This window comes from Pyrgilauda ruficollis, unplaced genomic scaffold, assembly GCF_017590135.1.
Source record: "Pyrgilauda ruficollis isolate IOZ18807 unplaced genomic scaffold, ASM1759013v1 scaffold45, whole genome shotgun sequence".
Taxonomy (NCBI): domain Eukaryota; kingdom Metazoa; phylum Chordata; class Aves; order Passeriformes; family Passeridae; genus Pyrgilauda; species Pyrgilauda ruficollis.
Genome location: NW_024526044.1, coordinates 5773025 through 5786807, shown reverse-complemented (window position 1 = coordinate 5786807; position 13783 = coordinate 5773025). Strand labels below are relative to the sequence as shown.

The window sequence follows — 13783 nt, the reverse complement described above, 5'->3', positions numbered from 1 at the left end:
GTGGGATGATTGTTGTCCGAGATTTTCAAAGGCAGCAGCTCAGAGCTCCCTGCCAAGGGTACTCTCACCATGCAGTGCCATTTAAGACCCACAGCAGCTTTGCCTCCACAGTCAGATTACAGAGTTGTTCTTGTCTGCAATAATTAAAGGCAACACTGAATGGCCTCTCCAGCTGCTGTGTTTTATTAGTAGCAAAAAAGCTGTCAGAGAGAGGGTGCAACTTTGAACTTCCAACACACAGACCAGTACCTATGGGATTTTGTAAGAACTCTGATGTCCCAAGACATTTATTAGCTTTCTTGTGAGCTATGCAACCTTGGAATACACAACATTTTTATATGACTTTCTTCCGCCTAACAAGCAAACTGGTAACACAGCTGCTGTAAATAAATTAACTGATTCCATTATCAGAGTAGGGAATGACTTCACTGGAAAAAAATCATCCCTCTATCTATGAACTTATTTAACACCTAAGAGACTGCCCATCAAACCCCAGCCTGTGTGACGCCTTCCTATGTGTCAGCAGAAACGCAATGCCATGAGTCTGTTTGGGATGCTGTCAACAGGGGAGAAGAAAAAACCCTTCATTCCGTCACCCCCCAGGCCTGTGCCCTTCAGGAGCAGACCCTGTGCAGGGCAGGCTCGTGGCTTGTCCCCAGCACTGCCCTTCCCTCCTTCCAGACACGGCCAGCCTTCACCAGCAGCACGCGCGGCGCCAGGCACAGGCCAACCCTGACCCTTATCATGGGCAGGGGGAATCAGGGAGCAGATCTGCACCACCCTGTACCACAGCACCGCACCAGAGCCGAGCCTCAGCACTGCCATTAAGTTACACATTAATCCAGATAAGCAGCCACAAGGCTATTGAGCCAGCCAGCTCAGCAAGGGATCAGCACTTCCACAGCCCCGAGCTGCAAGCAGGGGTCACCGACTGAGAGGGACAGGAGGCTCGTGGCCCACCAGGCTCAGCGGGGTCTGTACAATCAGAAACGACCTGAGGCAACTGCAGCAGAGGCTGTCTGTGATCAGGCTGTGGAGATGGGGCACTGGGCACTAAATATCCTCCTGTCCCTCTGTGGGCAGGGGCAGCCACCCTCCTGCCCCGGGCCACCAGCACTCATCGGCTCTGCAATTGCTTGGGAAGGGGTGAGCACACACAGGGGCACATGAGGGAACAGCAAACATCCTTTTCCTCCTTCCCTCTCTCCCACTGAAACACCTTTAAGCTCCTTGCACACAGCAGCAACTTAGGTTTCCTTAAGAGACTTGAGTGTCTGCCAGGGATTCTGACCACTCTCCCACTGACATGTGCAACAGGGCAGAGGGGGGAAAATAATAAACTAATCAATTCCAGTCTGCAGCCAGAAATCGAGCTCTGCAAACATGAGTCAGACATAAAAATTAAACACATGGGGAATGGAAGGCCAGTGCTCCCAGGTGGAACAGCCAGAAGGGCTGGGCAGGCAGAGAGGGCAGGACTCCCGTGGCCAGGGCAGCCCCAGGGGCCTCAGCAAGGAGCTGGGCTGGTGTCCCACAGACCCTGCCCACCTCGGCACCTCCAGCTCTGGGCACGGCTGAGGCTCAGCACTGCAGCAGCCCACCTTCCTCCTCCTCCCTGCCAAGGCACCAGCACTCCCTCCACTCTGGAAAAGGAGATTTTAGGTTACACCCATTTACCCACTGAAGTTACCCAGTTTGTGCAGGTTGTGTTTGCTTCCCCAGGCCATTACAGCTAAAGGCCATCATCCCCCGTGTGGCCTGCTGCTCTCTGGCAGCATCCCGGGATGTCTGGGGATCTGTGACCCCTCCCCAGCCGGGGGTGGGCACCCCACGTGCGGAGGGGGAGGCAGTGTGGGAAAAGGGTCAGTGTGGGAAAAGGGTCAGTGTGGGAAAAGGGTCAGTGCCAGCAGCAGCTGCCCTGAGCCCTGCTCTGCCCCCAGCTTTCTGCAGCGCAGCAGCAACCCGACCATTGCTGTGTTGGCAGGCGTTTTCCCTGTTTTAATTAGGTGAAAGCAGGGTTAACCTAGAGCACCCTGAAGCCGGGCAGCCCCCGCCCCCTTCCTGCACAGCTCCCTCCATCTGCTCCTGCCCTACGGCCCTTGCCAGCCCGATGCACAGAGCCAGGTACCAGCAGGGACCCTGCTGCTGCAGCCTAGGAACTGTCAGACCGTCGGGTACAGCCCCACACACCCGAAAGCCAGGCTGAAGGGGTGACTGCACACTGACAAACCTGCCCAGGCCCTCGAAACACAAAGGGATGCTCGACCAATCCTCTCCTATAACTGCACACACGAGTCAGGGCAGGAAGATGCATAATGGGTCTGGGCAGAAGGAGAACTGAGGAGCACCTTATTTGCGGGTTTGATTGGCAATAATTGAACGTGGGACGTTTTACACCTGGCTGTCATACAAGATGCTCTGCCAGCCCCACACCAGGGCTCAGGCCACACCCAGGAGAGATGGGGCAGCCAGGACAAGGGGCCCACAGCACAGGCAGGATGTGACAGAGCATGTCCCTGCACTGCTCCAGGGTTATTCCTGCAGCAGACAAGGAGGCAGAAACAAGGAGATCTGAGAGGCAGAGGGGAGAAACGTTTGCAAAGTCCCAGAGCTGCTTTATGCAACAGGAAGGAGCAGTGATGCTGTGGGGAGCACCTGCTGCTGCCTGAGAGCAGCCTGATTCACCTCAAAGAAGAAGCTGCCCATACCCCTCCAGCCAAGCCTTTGGGTTGGGGTATTTTCAGTTCTACAGGCAGTGCCCACAGTCACATTCACAGAGAGCTGTGACCTATGCTTGCCATACTTGCATCAAATGGCAGCAAGACAGAGCTTGGTTCCTAGAACAAACTTCCCCTTTTCAGAAAAAGAGAAGGTGATTTGAATAACCAAAGCATTTTCAACATCTTGCTCAGCTGGACCATCTCAGTGCCCGCAGGTGAAGCAGAGCAGACCATGCTCACAGACACAGGGCACCCCAGAGCACCAGCACCCCCCTCGTGGCAAAAACCCCAGCCCTGCAGGAAAGGGACACCACACACCCTGGACAGCGTGCTGGCCCTGCCACTCCAGGCAGACCTGACAAGCACAACAGCTCTTAACTGGAAAGTAATTTTAAACTTTTAACACCTGCCTATAGGGCCAGCTCTGAACCGTGGGCTCCCTCTGCACAGCCAGGGCCACAGCAAGGAGCGAGTGCCTCTGGGCTGGCAGCAGCAAGGAACACCCTCTGCTTGGCTCTGCCTGGCTCCTCCAAAACCAGCACCAGCTCCTCTGCTGCCAAGGCCCTGCAGGTCCCAGGGCAACGCTGCACTGGGGGCCAGGACAAGGGAGAAGAGGCCCTTGTGGGCTCCAACGCTGCTGAGAGCCACTGCAGGGAGATGCGGGGCTCCCTGTGTGAGAAATAGGGAGTCTGGTCTCCAGTGCAGAGCCACACAAGCTCACAAGAGTCACAGCTGCTTTTCTAGAAGGTGGATGCCTGACTGACAAACAGCAGAGCATCTCACTTGGCTGTCAGCACGAAGCTTCATGTATCTGGAAATGTGGTTTTAACCTGAAAGCTAGAAAAGGAAGCCTTTTCCCCTAAATGCTCCATGATGGTCAATGACTAACAACATTCTCACACACCTACCTCCACAGCACCTCAGACTTCTCCAATGTGGTTTTGCATTTGGTCACTGCTGCTGTCAAACCTGCCTGCTGAACCTCCAGCTTCTTCGAAAGCACGGCTCACCACACGGGCACACGGCTGAGGCATGTTCCCACTCAGGAGCTGGTCTCCAGGCTGGCATTTCCAAGGGCTTTGATCCATTCCAAATAAGGCAATCAGCTTAGCTCTTGATTAAATACATAGCATAATCCAGCTAAATCTTGTTAGCCGAGAAGCAAGTTGCTCGTCTCACCAGTTGTGGGTGGCATTGTGTGTCACCGCGGGGCAAGTGGGGCTGGGGCAGTGTCAAGGTGTCCCTCAGGGCACGTCCTGGGCAGGCAGCAGCACTGGGGCAGCTGGTGACCACAGCAAGGCTGCTCCAGCAAGCCCCTGTGGACTCCAGTTCGTGGGATCCTTCTGCCAAGCCTCCCCTGCAGCACACAGAAAGCGCCCACGGAAGGTGCTTGCACCCTCCCAGCTGGCACCTACAGGGAGGGTGTCCCAGGGCACTGGGCACCCAACAGCCAGCAAAACCCTTAAAAATAAAAAAATGGGAAAAGAGAAATCACTGATCCTGAGCAGGGAGCCAGGCTGCAGCAGGGAAGGAGGATGTGCTACAGCTTTGGGGGAATTTCACACCACAGCAGTTTTTCCTTCCTGGGGAGGAATGAATCAGTAGCCCAGTACTGTAGAGCCTCAGCAGAACAGGATGGTGCTGAGGGGGAGCACACCACAAGGGCAACGACTGCCCTGCCAGACAGGAGCCCGGCGCGGGTGAGATGCAGCTGTGCAGCCAGGACATCAGCCTCACACCCACACCTCTGACTGCTCTGGCCAGCTCCTCCAGCCGAGGGAGCAGGGAAAGGCAGCCCCACTGCCTGCACTCCCCGAGCACACAGCACTGGGTGCACACACGCTGGTACTGTCCCCAACAGCAGGACACGGGGAAGGGGCAGCTTGGGAAGTGTGGCAAAAGGAAACTCTCCTCCCCAGGAGAGCCCCATTCCTCTCCTGCACGGCTCTGGGATAATATTTACAGGTGAGTCCTTCAGAGGCAGAGCACTGAGCAGGGGAACACCATGAGGATGCTGCTCCCAGCACTGAGGCTGTGCCCCAGGCCCCACCAGTGAGTGCCCCAGCAGCCACTCCCACCCAAAGTTGTACTGGCACAGCAGAGATCTGCTCCCGAGACTACAGTGGAGGTGTCACTTAAGTCTTCAGAAGAGCAATTCCCTGTTTCCCTCCAGGTTTTGGACCTGCATGCAGGTGACCCCTGGGGGCAGGACCCTGCAGATCTCTGTCCCATGCTGCATTAGCAGCTCCAATGCTTCCTGCAGCAGGCAGGCACGTTTCAACAGCTACTGGAGAGAGTTTAAGTTAATTTAACCCCATTAACACATTATATGGCTTCTGTCATCCCAATTACCCCAAAAAGTCCAGGCATAGATCCTGAGGGAAGTGCAGGGAGGAGGAAGAAAATTTTAAAAATAATAAGGAGGGGAAAAAAAGAAAAAAGAAAAGTCTTGGGCAAAATCCCAAAACACAGTTTCAGGCAGATAGGAAAAAACTTCATAGGATTTCAAACAACAACAACAACAACAAAAAGCAGCCAACAGAGGCAATATCTGCTCCCACCAAACAGCAGCCAGGAAGGCTGAGCAGAGCTCTGCTCGCCAGTCAGCCGCTGGTGTAACAGGAATCAGGTTTTTGGCAGGGGGATCCTCCCCCCAGGCCGGGCAAGGGAGCAGGCTGCCCGCAGAGGAGCCGGGATGATAAATGACAGCAGTTGAGCACTGCAGGGGCATTTCACTGCTTCAGAGGTTGCTGCTATAACAATCTTCTCTGACTCAGCAGCTGAAAGGGACGCTGGGAAGGAAGCACCATAAAAAAAAAGTCATGCATTATTAATATGGACTCTGGCAGCAAGACATGAGTTGGAAAAACACTGAGGGGGAAAAAAAAAAATGACTGCAGAATAAGAGCGAGCTGCATGTGTGGAAGCATTTGACATTCCTGCGGGAGTGGGGGCCACCCCGTGCCCCCCTGTGCCCCAGCTCCGAGGGAAGCCCGTGTTTGCCGGAGGAGCCGGCCCGCGGTGTTCTCCGGCCGCAGCCCCGGGCAGAGCCCGCCGTGAGCCCCGGCGCGGCCGCGCTCCTGCCAGCCCCGGCTCGCCGCCCTTCCAGCAGCTGATTTTTATTTACCTGTGCTCTGTGCATCGCCTGCCGAGCCCCCACAGCTCCCCCGTGCACCCCAGCCCTGCCCGGCCGGAGCAGCCGTGTCAGCAGCGCCCAGGGCGGCGCGGCACAGCCCGCAGCCTCTGCCAGCCCCGGGCACAGGGCAAGGCAGGCACTGAAATGCCTTCCCTTCCTGCCAGGTAGCGAGGGAAAAATATCTGCTTGCACTTGACTGCCTGGTGCACTGCAGGGTTTGCTTTCCTCTCCTATTCCAGCTGCTTTGTACAGGCTTTTTTGAGGTAATTTATAAACACTAGCATTCACGTAGCCATCTTCTCCACTTCCCACCCAAAATCCTTGCTCCCAGCCTGCTGCTGTGGGGAGACACCACCAACCAAGAGTGTGCATTCCCTGTCACAGGCATCCCAAGGCGCTCTGAGCTGTGCTGCCAGCGCAGGGAAGCCCCCGAGCCCACTCAGGAGCTCTTGGCAGGAACGAGCACGGCTCAGCTCCCAGCCCAGCCCGGGCCCGTCTGTCCAAGCAAGGGAGCTGGCTAACACAGCACCAGGCTCCACGAGTCTCCTTTGATAATTTGTAGGGTAATAACATTCAATAAAGCCAATCAATTATTTTGCCATAAAATTCTCCAGACACACAAACAAGCACTGGTGGAAGTGCTTACACCACAGCCCAGCCCTCAGCAGTGCAGTGGGTGTTTTGTCTGTATTTCCTTTCTTCCGTCATGTGTGCAGTGGCATCCTCCATACAGAACCAGTTCCCAACCTTTACCTTTCAGGGCAGAAAGGCACAGGGAGGGAACAGCTTCATAGGAGCTGTCCCACACACAGCCCAACCATCACACGGGCATGGGCCTGCCCATTGGAGCAGGAAAACCAGCAGGAAAACCAGCAGGAAAACCAGCAGGAAAACCAGCAGGAAAACCAGCAGAGGCTCCCACCAAGCAAGGGAGACTGAGGCACAAACCACAGGAAAAATCCAAGGTCCTATCTGAACTCACATCCCCTGGAAGCAGCCCCTTCCCTGCCACGAGGGCTGGGGGACAGGCAGGACAGCCCAGCTTGGTGCCCTGTGCTGAAGGGGGCTGGCCAGCTCCCCAACAGCACCTCCAGAGGGGCCCAGGAGGAAAGCCCAGCTCAGGGCAAGGGCTCTAGAGAGCTTTGTGCCAGCCCACGGATGCCACACACAACTGCAGGCTCACAAAGGGCAGAACCCGTTGGTTTTGCACCTCAAACAAAAAGCTAGGAAAATGACCTTTAGGAAGTCACACACAACATCACCACACGCTTCCAGCTAAAGCCCCAGCAAGCAAGCAGTGACCCATCACCTCCCCCGGGCAGCCAGGAGGGAGGCAGGAGCTCAAAGCAAGCTTCTCACACCCCTGCAGACACATTTATGTGCCTTGAGAAAGCCAAGTGTCACATAAGGGGCACTGAAGCCTGTGCTTTTATCAAAAACACCCAGAGTCACCACAAAGCACCGTGGATCCCCCGAGCACACCACCTCCCCCCAGGTCCCTCCTTCACTTGAGCAAGAGCAGCAAGCACCAGGAAATTCCTTTTGCAACGAGAAAGGGACCCGTGGCCCTGCCCATCACAGGATGCCATATGCAGCATCCCACAAGGACACTTCCCACCGGGATGAGGGCTACACGTGCTGCCCACTGCCACCCCTGGGACCCTTCCAAGCAGCAGATGAGGATGGCCAGGGGCTCTCCTCCTGCCGGGCACTGACATCACCCTCAGCTTCCCAATCCACCTTTCCTTTCAAAATAAGAGCAGCTCCAGGGAAATGCTGAAAGCCCTGGTGGTTTTAACGTTATCTATTTCACATTCCCCAAGAAACCACACCCACCAACATCTCTCAAAAATTTCTGATTTGGGCTTATCTTGCATTTCAACAGCACAGTCCACTATACATGTTCTCCCCTGTCTCTCCAAACAGGACTAATCCCAGTGGTATTTAGAGCTAGTGCTAGAAAAGCTTCAAATACACATTAACCACCCTAAATCGAAATGCTGCCAGCCAAAACCACAGCCAGAAGAGTCTGAATGCAATGGAGAAGAAAAAGCCTGTATGGAAATAAGCTTTACTAAAATAACCCAGCAAAGGTTTTGTCAAAGTAAATACACACATTGTATTGTGACAATGATGTTTCAAAAATAAAGCTCTCCAGGGAAGGCTTTTCTTGCTCTGTACAGCTGCAGATCAGCTCCCCTTCCAGAGCCCTCAGTGCTGCCACAGGGCCCTGCAGAGCACAGCGGCCGTGCCACCACCACTGCTGCCACCCTTGTGAGGTTCCCCAGAAATTTCAGGTAAGAATAAGTATTCAAAGACTCCATGTGCTTGGACATTTAAATCCACCAGTTATAACAGCATTCAAATGGGATCAAGCGCAAACACAGAGCTCCTCACGCCGCTCATCTCCGTTCCCTGTGTTGGTCCCCAGGGGGGTTCATCGTACCCTGCAGAGCAGATGCTGCCTGAGTTAATGCAATTAATGAGTCCACCTGGAAGAGAGGCAGAGGATCAGCTCAGGAAATAAAGCAGCAGTGTCAGAGCCCTTATCTCCACCAGAACCAGCACCACCTGAAGCAGCTGAGTGCCTGCTGAAGCCCTGGCCTTCCATGGCCTCCCAAAGCCATGAAGACCATTGTCTCCTGGGCTGACAGCATGGGCGGTTTTGCTTTAAGGTCTGCTCTGCTACAGATTATGGAGGTTTTGAAGCACTCAATTCGCTGGAATGAACCACTACCTGGAAGCTTTTGTGTCTGCCAATCAGCTTCCACAAGCCAGGCTTTCAGAGACACATGGATGAAACCTGAACTCTTCACGTACTCTGCAGTTGCAACACCCAGAGAGCCACCAGCAAAATAACCCAAACCAGATGTGCCTGACAAACAGCACAGGTGCTCACAGGCAAAGAAAACCCAGTAACTCATCTGCCCTCAAAGATACCTTGTAATTTGTTAGCCTTGAGCAAGAGGTGGTCTCCAACCAACACTGCAGCACCAGCATCCTGGGGGCACTGGCACAGAAGCAGCTGGGGGGAACAGGGCTGCTCCCCACCCCAGCCCTGCCTTGTAGGAGCCTCTTTGCTGGAAGAACGTGGTGCTGCCAAAGGAACGATTTCTCACAGCTGCCACCAGTCTCCTTCTGCTCAGAGCACAGGAGATCCCAAGCTCAAGTTCTTGTATCAAGGAGCACTTGAGGATTGCTTACTACCCGCAGTCACTGTCAGATCCAATGCCTGCAATATCCTCGGTGGGATACGCTGTGGAACCAGGCTGCTCTCTCCTCAGGTTGTGAAATGCTGCTTGGCACATCTTTTGGGCAGAGGAGGGTGAGGGAGGGCAGTGCTGCTGTGCTCCACAGCAAGGTACACACTGCTCCTGCTGCCGGGGAAGACCTGGAGACGAAAGCCAGGGCTATGGCAGCACAAACCTCATGTCATTGTTCCAAGCTGCACCTTCACCCCCTGTCCCTGCTCAGACAGCTCCCAGGCACCCAGCATGCTGCAGCAAACGCAGAGGACACCTGCAGCCAGCCCCTGCCCGAGCCATGGTGGCTCCCCAGGGTCCCCAGTGAGTGCAGCCCCTGGCTCAGGACCCTGCCCAGGCTCCTCCTGCCCACGTTCCCACAGCAGGGCTCACAAGTGAAGCAGCAGCAGCCCTCTCCCCACACAGCTGCCCTGCAGGGACCCCCCAGCCCCACGTCCCCACAGTGCCATCCCCCCCCTTGGCCACTCTTCCTCTGTCCCTTACCACCGTGGGCAGCTCAGCCACAGTCTCTCCAGCTGGGACAAGCGGGCAGTAGCAAAACCTTTTGCCATTTTCCACCCCCAGAACTCCTCTGCTGAGATCTGCCAGGATGATGCGTTAAACGGCCACGCTGGATCAGCCACCTTTGGTGATACGATGCTGTCCCAAAAGTGACAAACGAGCTGCACCGAGGCAGCTGTTGGTCCCCACAGCACTGCTCTGCTGGTCACCCACACACAGCCTGACAGAACAGTGCTTCAAAGCACTCCTGCCTATCAAAATCAAGTTCTTGCACCATAAATGTAATTCAGGGCTGGTGGTGCTACTTCATGCCCTGTATGACCAGTTGGGAGCAATTCCTGATAAGTTTGGAGGAAGTAAAGGCAGACTGAATTACAGCTCTCTCTGAAAGGTAACAATCTTTCACCCAATAATTTAAATTCTCCACATTATTTTCCTGCATCAGATCCAACCAAGTATGACTCCTGGAGAAATCAAAATTAAAAAAAAAATAAAATTAAATAAAGATGCTCCAACATCCATCGAGACAACAAAGGAAAAGCCAAGAGCTGCTACCTGAGCACCAGGGAAGGCCCCTGCCAGCCCCCCCAGCCATGCAGCAGCCACCCTCTACACCACAACCAAGTCCAAGGTCAGAGAAGTTCCCACTGTTGCAGTTAGAGGTATCAAGATGAAATGACTTGCAGCTTGCAAAAGCATTATTGCTTTCAGCTGCAGGAGGAAATTCCCTTAATTTCCTAGGCCCTGTTCAAAGAGAATAAAGCCAGACACTTGTAGAAAAGCTGTATGAGCCACCATCATGTGAAAACAGGACACGCAGGGATGACCCCACATCCCAGGGATGAATTCAGAAGCAGAGGATAGGATGAAACAGAAACATCATCTCGAGGTGTTCCACCTCCAAGTCAGCACACTCTTTGTGCCCACATCATCCCTGCTCCAACACTGGGCTCTGGGCATGGACAGAGAAACTCTGGCGAGCCCATTTCTCCACATCCCCTCTGGGGAAGGCAACAGGCACAGAGGGCAGCTGTCCCAGGAGGGCAAGAGCCTCAGTGCCAAGAACAAGCCCTACAAAATAACCTGTCAAGGTGGCCCCTGACCTCCGTAACAGGCCAAAACTGTTTGCCCGGTGCCAAGCTCTGTTTTTTCCAAGATGAGGCCAGTGTGACTTGTTGCAGTGAAAGCCCAGCCTGCCCTGCAGCCCTGTGCCCTGCTGGTCCCAGGACCTCTGAGCACAGCAGCGAGCACAAGCGACCTCCCCAGCCGAGGAGCACCCCGCGTACCTGCTGCCCGCAGGGCCTCTCTGCCAGTGTGGACACGAGGGCAGCTCCTGGAGCCTCCAGCCACCGCAGCCCCGCCGTGCCCGTGGCTGCAGAACAATCGGCCACCTCATCCTGCACACAATGGCCACCATGAGACAGACCCACACAGTCACCGGGAGCCAGCGAGCGCCGGCAGCAGCTGGAGTCAAGGAGAGCCTGCTGTGCCTGTGCCACGGCTGGCTCCTGGCACCTCACCCTGCAAGGTGGGAGCCCAGGGATGGAGCTGGCAGGGGGGTGTGTGGGGAGCACAGACGGGAATTGGATGTGAGAGCTGGGAAGGAGGTGGCACTGGCTGTTTACACTGGATCGCCCTGCGCAAACTTGAGGCCACAAGGTTTCAGTTCCGCAGGAGGAAACCTTGGTGAAGGACAGAAACAAGGAGCTACCTTGGGCATCACGTAAGTCCAGGCACAACACAAACGTAAGGCCCAAAAGCCCTGGACTCCCTGAAGGAGCCGAGCATGGTTATTTGCTGACAGTAAACATAAATTTCTTCCTGCATTTCCGTTTGGAGCAGACTGCTGGGTTACCTGGGCTGTGAGGAGCCGAACACCACGGTCAATCAGGTAGCAGGACAGCACTGGGCAGGCAACTCAGAACCCAGCTTGGGGGTCCCCTTCCCCATCTCCAAAGGACGCCAGGAACAGTTATCCAGCTTTTCCAGCTGACAAGCATGCCAGCTCCACACCAATGCGCTGAGACAGCACCCAGAAGTGCAACTGTCCCAGTTTTCTCCTGGCACTGGCGCACAACTGCTTGAACACAACACGCCTCGGCAGCGCCGCTGAAATTTTCCCCCACAAACACGGGGCTTGGGGACAGGCTCCCACCCATGGGACAGCACGCCCTGCCACAGGGCCATTCCCAGCCCAGAGGGGCTGGCGCTGCCCAGGCAGGGCAGGCTGGCTCCACCACCAGCTGCTGGCCCCCAGGAGCAGAGCTGGCTGTAGCAGACCCTTCCCAGCAGCCTGTGGCACCAGGCAGACAAAAGCCCTTCCAGGCTCCAGCTGGTTTAAGCTCACTTGCAGCTTCAGGTCCCATTTATTTGGACTTTTTTCTTTTCAGTTGAGGTACAATCAAGGAATGGTTCATCACTGGATTAATCACTTCCTGCCCGTGGTTTAGCCAACGGGCTGCGAGTCCTTCTTTGGCCACTTCCTCAGCATGCCCTACAAGGGATGGTCTCAGGACAGAAGTTTCCCCAGGCCCTTCAGTGACCACAGAACAGCAGCCCAGCCCCACTCCATGCACTGAGGCAGCAGCAGGCAGGACAAATGCCCCAGAACTCTCTGCTGACAGCATCTTTCCATCACCTGCACATGGTCCATTTATTCAAATCCCCAGCTCTGCTCATCTCCTATCTCACTTGCTCTTCTCCCAAGCTTCTACTCAGCCCTGCAGCCTGAAAACAAACTCCCTCCAAGTGCTGAGAGGATTAGCCCAGCATCCCAGGAATACTGGGCTGGGCTTCCAAGAGGAAACATTTTTGGCTGAAAAAGGAAGGAAATAAAAAAAAAAAAAATGAAGCAGATCTTCTGTCACCTGACGAGAAGATGACTCAGAACATCACTGACATCCATGGGTGGGTAGGGACAGGGACCACTAACACCTCCCTGCCTCCTCTTTGGGCATCACAGATGGGAAGAACATTGGGTAGGACGTTACCACGTTATCTGAGGTCCACACAGAGAAAAGCCTCTTGGCACAGAACTAACCTTAAATATATTTACACCCTACACCACCTCTAAGACTGGTGACCATGCAGAAGTAACATGAAATTAATCAGAATACTCTAAAAAAAGGAAAAAAGCCATCCTTACAAGAGAACTTTCCTTCTTAAAGTGCAATTCCACCTGGGCCTGGGAAGCTCATCCACAGCCACGCCATTCCCTGTGCCTGCCCCACAGAGGGCTGCAGGATGCACTGGACAAAGAGCCAGAGGCCCAGCAGCACGTGGACAGGATGAGCCAGGCTGTGCTCACAGGGGGAGCAGGGGTGGCTGTGCCTCCCGTTCCCACCCCTGTGAATCCATCCACGACGGGGGCTCGGCGGCCCCGGGCAGCCTGTGGGACGGTGGCCAGGAGCCCGGGGGGCTGCCCACCGGGACAGCAGAGCCCTGGGCCACCACGGCAAGGCTCAGCACACACAACCTCACTTGGGATGTGCCCAGGACACGAGCAGAGCTCCATACACCAGCCAAGCCCTACTCAGCCCTGGGAAAGGCTCCCAAAGCCCAGAGGCAGCCACGGGACATCATCTGTAAATAAAAACCCACAGAAGTCACCTTGAAAGCGCACAGAGATCTCCTTGGGATGTCCAAGATAGGAATGGCATGAGAAACACCAATGACATTTCAAGGAGAAACTCCCTATTTCTTTGGAAAGGGCTGTTTCTATAGAAATAAATTGTTGCCAAAGTTTGGTTGAAGGCCAAACCACGAGCCTTGGCTCCTTGCAGAAACGAGATACACCGTACGAAGTGAACAGATGCTTTCCGGGCACAAGTCTTCCCGTATCTCAGAGGAGATGGACAGCCCCACCAGCACCGGGTGCTGGCCATATTGACACACGGCTACTCCAGTTCCCCATGGAGCTATGACACGGAACACAGGAACGAGTACGCTCTCATTCTAAAATATACACTTCTCATCTTCCCACTTGACAATCAGAGTAGGATTTCCGCGAGGGAGCACGTTCAGATCACAAGCACTTGGACAACACTCCACTACTCCAAAACAAACTCCGGGGCGGGCAGCCGGCAGGAGCGGGCTCGCTGCCCCCCGTTCGGCGCTGGCACCGGCGCCGCTCGGCCCCGCCGGCGCGGGGCAGCCGCGGGGAG

The 13783-nt window shown here is 55.1% G+C and overlaps 1 protein-coding gene across 3 annotated transcripts in view; it reads right to left on the bottom strand.

The window, feature by feature from the left end:
• B4GALT5 (beta-1,4-galactosyltransferase 5) overlaps positions 1–13783 on the bottom strand; it is a 34464-nt gene that overhangs the window by 20146 nt on the left and 535 nt on the right. Inside the window, exon 1 of one of the 3 annotated variants that reach the window (XM_041478552.1) lies at positions 5848–5900. The exons of the other annotated variants lie outside the window; for them this stretch is intronic. The gene's annotated coding sequence lies outside the window, so the exon portion shown is untranslated. Of the gene's footprint in view, positions 1–5847; positions 5901–13783 lie in introns of those variants that run through there. 3 annotated transcript variants of the gene reach the window in all.